Raw genomic sequence first — 7780 nt, forward strand, 5'->3', positions numbered from 1 at the left:
GAATGGAAAGGAATAGTTTGATTCTCCCTTAAGTGGCAGAGAAAGCATATAAAAGCCAACTTCCCCTCTTCCTCTTCCTCCTCCAAAATGGTGGCTGTTTGAAATGTCTTTAAGAATGCATTTCTGAATCCTTGATTGACATGACATAGGAAGTGGGGACACCATCTAATTGAAACATTTGCTATCCAGTTCATTTCAGGGTATAGATCTGACTAGACAAGAACCAAGAAGTGCTGACCCAAGTTTTGTCAATGATATGGGAGTGCAAGCAATTGTCTTCCATGTGGGACCACAGCCAATGACATAACATCTCAGTTGGCCCTGGCTTGAGTAGATGTGTTTAGGATATGCTGCCCTTAAAGTGCCACACGGAGGAGGGATACTGGGTGGCCTTGCTATTGGTTGTAAGGAAGTTTCTTTTATTGTAGGAAGAACAGGATCCTCAATCCTCTTTGGCTTCATAATAAAAAAAAACCATGCTTATGGTCTCTGGAATGAATGCAGAAATGAAACGACTAAAGGAGAAATGGCAACTGGAATGGGTTGGAATAGTTAGGAGCAGAGAAAGGATGAGTTTGTAGCTCAAGGGCCCATGGTGGGGTGGAAGCGGTTTATAAGGAAAGGGCACATCATAAAAGTAGGAAGAATGTTCCTACTGAAGCCGAAGAAACTCTTTAATCTTCACAGTAATCAAATGGAAAAAGGCAGACATGGGAGTGCTGAAGTGACTTTTAATTTAATATCCGAGAAAGTGAGAAACTATACTTGGAGAGCTACCCAAGTTAAATACAGAAGGTGCATATAAAATATACCCACAGGCTGGATCCAAAGTGAGTAGGCTGTTTCCACCCATTTCCTTTTTGGCTTCAGACCTCCCCCTTGTTTTGGGGTCTCTGATCCCTCAGATGCAGCATTTTGTGGAGATTAGTGGGCCTCAGTGAGGGGGAGGCAGGAAGGTTCCTTTCTGATGGAAAATTTAGTCAGAGGTAAGTTGGGGTGGATGGGAGAGTGGGAGAAAGAGAAAGGAGCAAAGTATCCCCCCCCCCAAATTCCTTTGCCCTCTCTTCCCTGTCAGTTTGTTTTGTGGAGCTGAAAGAACCAAGAGGGGGCAAAAGGACAGAACCCTTAGCCTCTCCTCTCCCCATTGCATTTTTCCTGTCTGCCAATGACCGTCCCCAAAATGTGTGTGTGTGGGTGGGTGGGAATTTGAGGTCAGGGACAGTATGTGCTTCAGCTGCTTTCTCTGAGCGCTGCTCTTCCTGCGTCCCTTTCCCTAGTGCTAGGGAAGAGAAGGAAAGGCTTGCCCTCCTTTACCCCTAAGGTGATTGTCAGGAGGGGCTGGGTACAATTCACAGCTTCTTGTGTAGGCCTGTCCCAACCCCCTCTACTGCCCTGCAAGGGCATTTTGGCTCTCAGCACACCCACAAACCAGGATGTTGCTGTTATATCGATAGATCAATGACTAATATAAAATCTGTTCCACTCAAAGCCATTTATAAGTGTTCGAAGTCACCTCTTAATAGGCAGTATGTGGTTTCCCAATGTGTCTAGGAGGTAGATAATCACCTCTATGACAAACTACCTATTTTAAAAGCGTAATGTATTTACCCAAGCAATTACACACAGGGAGAAGCACAAAATAGATTTTGCTGCAACAGGAGCCACAAGGTGTCAGCATAGGCTGTCCTTTTTCACTTGCGTGAGCAAGGAAAATGTGTCATCTCTGAACAGCAGATCAGTGAACTGGTTTAACCCAAGATGCTTGTGCTCAGTGTCCAGTGAGTTGTCAGAGGCAGCAACATAAAGGTGTTCACTGTAATGTGGATTTTTTTTATTTAAAAAAAGTTTGTGTAAACTCCTATATAAGCGAAACACTTACAGGGGTTTTATGCACAGGTTGTTTCCGTCGCAATCACCCCCCAACTACTTTGGGGCTTTGATTTCATTATGCACGTCTTTCCCGACCTTTAGAAGTGACTTTGCTCTCTCTCCGTGTCTTCTGGATGCTGTTTCTGGCGGCAGGGTGATTGCCACAGAATCCACCCGTGAATAAATAAATATTCCTATAGTGAAATTTCTGCATGCTATAGTAATCAGTTCTTTGCACAGGGTGGCAGTTAAATCATCTTCCTAATGTTAATTCAGTTCAGTGTGTGTAAACCATCACAGGTTGGTTTGTTGACAGAACATTCATGTTTAATTTTTTTAAGACATCAACATTGTAGCCCAGTGCATGTTCATTTGGAAGTGAGTGTCATTGGATATTGTGGGACCTCCTTCTAAGTAAATAAGCACAGGATCATGTTCCATGATTGTAATGCAAGCTGTGCTTGTGTAGAAAGTATAGCCTATGCCATGTAGTGATTAGTTAGTACGTTGCACTTTACCAGAGAGGTTCACCTTCAAGTCCTTGTTGAGCCATCTGAGTGAGTCGCTTTGGCCAGAAGCTCTCTCTCAACTTAACCTACTTCACAGTAAGTAGTAAAGATAAAATGGTCAGAGGCAACTTTTCAATATGCCTGGTATTTGGCCGTAACTTGTGTACTTAAAAATGTACAAAATATACAGTGTTGGGAAAAATATCTGGCATGTTTTTGTGTGACTTCTTCAGTGGTGTTGGAGCAAAGAGGTGTTCAGCTTTATTGATACATATTCCCACTGGGAAACATGTCTGGTGCAAATCCTACTTCAGTTGAACTGTAGCTAGCATGCAAAAAAGGGAAAGCTGTGTGGAAGGGATACCATGGCTTTTGCTAACTCATGTGCAAATACCTAGGGAGTGTTAAAAGCTTTACCTGCAGAAGCTAAACTTCAGTGTAGAAATTTTAAAAAATGCATTAAAACATATTGCCAAATAAGGTCATTAAAATACTGTCATCTCCAAACCAGAAATAATTATTTCTGCTATGCTGTGTTCTTCTGAGACAGCCTGACACAGAGGAGAGGTACCCATTGCTTTTTCTCTTCCATGTGATGATTACTTTAGACAATGAAGTGATTTCTACTGCCTGGGCTTTCAAGGTCAGTGTGGTATTGACAGGGCAGTTAAGGATGCTGTCATTTTCACAAATGGTATCATGATAAGACCATAAGAAGACCTCTACTGGGACAGACAAGTGGTCCATCTAGTCCAGCATCCTGTTTCACATAGCGGCCAACCAGCTACCTTGAAGGGTGAACAAACAGGGCCCAGAGGCCAAGGCCTTCTCCTGATGCTGCCTTGAAGCATTGGTATTCAGAGGTTTGCTGCCTCTGTGTATGCCCTAACTCACCATAGGTAATGATGGACCTATCCTCCATGAATCTATCTGCACTTGTGGGCGTCACTGATCTTCTAGCAGCGAATAAAGAAGTACCTTTATCTGTCCCGAACCTATTACCCATCAACTTCATTGGGTGCCCCTGGGTTCTATTATTATGGAAGAGGGAGGAAAATATCTACTTTCTCCACCACTATGCATGATTTTATAAACCTCTATAATGTTCTCTTAGTTGTTTCTCCCCACCCCCGACTGAAAAGTCTCAGATTCTTCAGCCTTTCCTCATAGGAAAGATGCTCCAATCTCTTAAGTATCTGGATTGCCCGCTGACAAACATGGCTCATTGTTTGCCTTCTCCCTTCCTGTTGTTTACGTGCTTCATTTATTTCTCACCTTTCTCTCCAGTGGGGAACCAAAGCAGCTTATATCCTTCTCCTCTTCTCCATTTTATCCTTACCGCAACACTATTAGGTAGGTTGGGCTGAGGGTGTGGGGCCAGCCCAAGAGCACCCAGCAATGGCAGGATGGGGCTCTGAGCCCGGAGTCTCCCAGATCCTAATCAGACACTCTAACCACTACATCACACTTCTGCTACCTGTTTTATTCCACTTGTGTCTCTTCCTTGGCCAAAACAGCACAGATTTACATTATTGTCTGTTTAAGATGTTCTCTCTACCTGGACATCTGGTAACACTCCTCCCCCCTCCAAAGCCTCACCTTTTCCCAGGTGGGGGAGTTAGCAATGTGTCTAATAATTTGAAAACCTAGAATTTAGGCAATGGGTCTTTTTACTGCAGAAAAGAAAAATAAAGATTGCAGAGGTTAGGTAGCATCAATGTTTCCTGTTCATAGATATATCATGATTACATTTTGTATATGATGACAGCAGGAAAAATAAAAGATTCACTACAAGGCAAGATAGTAACTGTTTAAAACTCCCAAGGCACAAATTAGATAGTTCAGAAAACATTGATACAGGCAGTATATATTCTTTCTCTTCTTTTTGCAGCAATATATCCATACAGAAGATACATAAAAAAAATAACATAGTAAATCTTCAAGCAAGCATCACATAACCCTTATATCCTGATACTGGGGGATTAAAAATGCAGAGACTATATACAAAGGGTTCCCCCATTACATCTTTTTAAAAAAGATCAACTGCTTTAACAAAAAGAGTTAACTTCTTAAATGTTTTATGTGTTTGTGTGTGGAGGGGTGCAAGAATGTTCAGTGTTGAGGGAGACACTTTGAAATTTGGCCTTGATGCATGAATGCAATAAAGCAGATGGCCTTGGATTTAAGAAATGCGAGTGCAAATGTAACATGTAGATGGGCATCTTCTGATATCATGGCTAGATGAGCGATCACATTTCAACTACAAGGGATGTTTATATATGGTCCTCTTGTGCAGAGCAGGAAATAGAAATCTGCTCTTTGAGGGCTGGAAGGTGGGTGTTTCTTTTAAAAAAATAAATGTGGATTTCAAAGTTGTGGAGAAAAGCTGTGGGAAATAGGTGGTGTTTGAGGGATGCACAGAGATAGGTGAGATGGGCCTAGCTGTCAGGGAGCACAGCCATCCTTTACAATGCTATCTCTCCATTCTCCAGTATCCACCACTTTTTTTCCTTTTGTCCTCTGACATGGTAATCCATGCTCAACTTTCCTTGCCAAATTCTTTGCCAAAATGCCTTTGAAAGCAGACAAAAAGAAGGGAAGAAAACGTATGTAAACTATTTTCAGAAGGGGCTTTTTAGGCTGCATCCAGACAGCAAACTTAACTTTGGCTGATGCTTGAGTGCACACCTTGCTTCTCCTCCATCCTCATAGTGAAGGTATCCTGATTGGCTACCTGGGATGTATGAATGCAGCTGCATTGGATTAACTGGAACTAGTTTTCTCTCTGCTGTTTTTTTTTTTTAAAGGGGAAACTAATCCTGATTAACCCTTTTGCCAGCTTTTATATGTCATGTTAGTTTCTAACGGTGATTTCTTCATTGCTTTCTGAATGAGAAAGGGGGAGGAGGAGGGGCAAGATTTGTGAGTCTGTCGTCAAGCCAAGTTTCTGCACATTTGCACAAGAGTGGTTAAATTTGTAAAGCTGCATTCAGATGGCTAATGTTCCCTTGCTATTACATTATGACAGGAGAACTGAACTTTTCAGTTGTATTAGAGCTCTGGATTCTAGGTGTTATGTGGGTGCTGTATTCTGTTGTTCTCATTTCTCCCTAAAGAAAGATATTACTCATCTTACAGCTGTAGTCTTGATAGAAAAGGGAATAAATGTGCAGGGAACACAAATTAGTAGGAAGTGAAGCTTGGAACATTTGCACATCAAGTTCTGAAGAATACTGGCTAAACTATCTTATGTCTCTGGTAGGAAAGCTGCTCTGAATAGCTTAGGAGTCACGGTGATTCTCTACATTGCCACTGGACTCCTTTTTCATTCTGATGCTCCAAACTTACCCCTCTGGAGTTTCCAAATTACTTTACACCACTGCAGAAACCATTCAGTCTTTTATATAAGGCACAGAGCTATGGACCTGGATCCAAAAAGGGAGCGTAAGGGGTCCTTCCACGCACTTCCGTGTTGTGTTGTTTTCTAGCCAGAGGCTGTTCTTGAAGAACTGCCAAACTGCTCTATGAAATGACCGATAAGTGGATTCCCTTAGTCCTGCTCCATTATTCCATGGTTCCATTATGCCTTGGACTCTAGTTTTCCAAACTGAAGGGGAATTTCAGAAAGTTGAGGACAGATTTTATGCCAGAAAAATGATTATTTTGAAACATAAAAACAAATTAACTAGCTAGAAATATTATGGTTGGCTTTAATGGACTTAGAAGGATATCTGTATTTTTTTTAAATTTCAAAACAAGATTCAGCTATGCAAAAATACTCTTAAATTTTTCTTACACACAAGCATGGTGTATTATACAAGATAATCCTCCCTTCAAAATTAACCCTGTGGGCCAGGAAATATAGACCATAAATAGTATTTTGGCGCATCAATAGTTAAAGGGAGTTTTGTTTTGTTTTAGACCTTTCAGTGGGCTTAGAAGGGTGTAACTTTGTTTAGGAGTGTACTATAAGCCGCAGAAGAGTTGTAGAACCAGACCCTTCTCCCACTTTTCTAGATTCAGGTCGAAAGACCAGCTTTTAAAGCTCTGAAATATATTCAGATATTTGCATACATAACCATTTGGATCACAATCTGACGACTTTGTCAACTATCTAATTGTTTATGCCTGTCCATACATAGTATAGGTTGAATGGTCTGAAAGGCATGCACAACTGTGGAACAGGCATCTGTTTGTTTGGAGTGTGGCTTGGACAGTCTTGTAGCTTTTGGTGAGACATGACTCCTTATTTAAGGTGGCAACTGGTAAAAATGCATTAAGTTCATATGGTTTGGTTCTAGCTGGGGAAAGATTTTAGTGCCCATCAAAATGTCACCAAGTGCTTAGATTTCTGTGATCCCACAATATTTGGCTACCCTGCACTGTCAGGGGCTATTCCTGGAGGAGAAGTACAGCTTTTCCTGCTCTCAGGATATGGGGTGATAACTGGATACCCTAGTTTGTAACTAGTCCTACAATTCAACCAGTGGTTCAGGATGAGAATGTGTAACTCCACTGACATCAACGGACCCAGTCAGCCATTTCACTGGTTTTACCTACATATCCCTTGTGGTATTAAGGAAATTATCTGAGGCATAATCCCCATGATAATGCTGGCTGACAAATATTCTCCATTGGTATCAATACATGTTATTTCCAGGACGGAGAGGTCTACATGGTGGAGCTTCCATGAACTTTGTCCCATTTTCTGTCAACTGCTAAGCTGATTTGCTGCTCAAGTGTTCCTCTTCATGAAGGTCATCATCACATTCAGCTGCAGTTTATTACAACTGTTCCAGGTTCCCTTGTTGGCTTTTTCCAGTCCTGCCTACTCATCCAAATGGTTCTGGGTTGATGGATTTTATTTTTATTAGCCCAGTGCGTGTTTAGTGTCCTGGAGCTTAAAGAGGTGTGGTAGGAAGAAGTGCCCGTCCCATCCTTCATAGATGTAGCAGTTTTCAGAACCAGTGCATGTTAAGCAATGTGCTTACCACAGCAGTTTGAGAGCCTGTGTTGGAAATACAGCAACTAATTCCATGGAGATTTAATACAATGAATTTTGGTGTTCAGGTCATTTGCCTTGCCTTCGAGAATGGAACTTAAAAGAGTAGCTCAAAATGGCGGCCATCTAATGGCCCAGCTGGAAGAACCTGAAAGGTCCAATGGTTTGTGGAAGTCAACGGCTGCCTTGCATGGTGAAGATTGTATCTACTTGTATACAGGGCACCATAATACTGGTGTTTTTCAATCATGGCAGCCCTTCTCTGGTGCCTGTTGGTTTCATCCAATGACACTGAGTGCAGGGAATACATAATGTTGTTCTAGCCTTTATTGGGGGGGGATTAAACATGGGGATTAAAAAACACACATAATATTTTCGGCTACTGCCTCAACACTATGCC

The sequence above is a fragment of the Euleptes europaea genome, chromosome 15 (assembly GCF_029931775.1).
Source record: "Euleptes europaea isolate rEulEur1 chromosome 15, rEulEur1.hap1, whole genome shotgun sequence".
NCBI classification, from domain to species: domain Eukaryota; kingdom Metazoa; phylum Chordata; class Lepidosauria; order Squamata; family Sphaerodactylidae; genus Euleptes; species Euleptes europaea.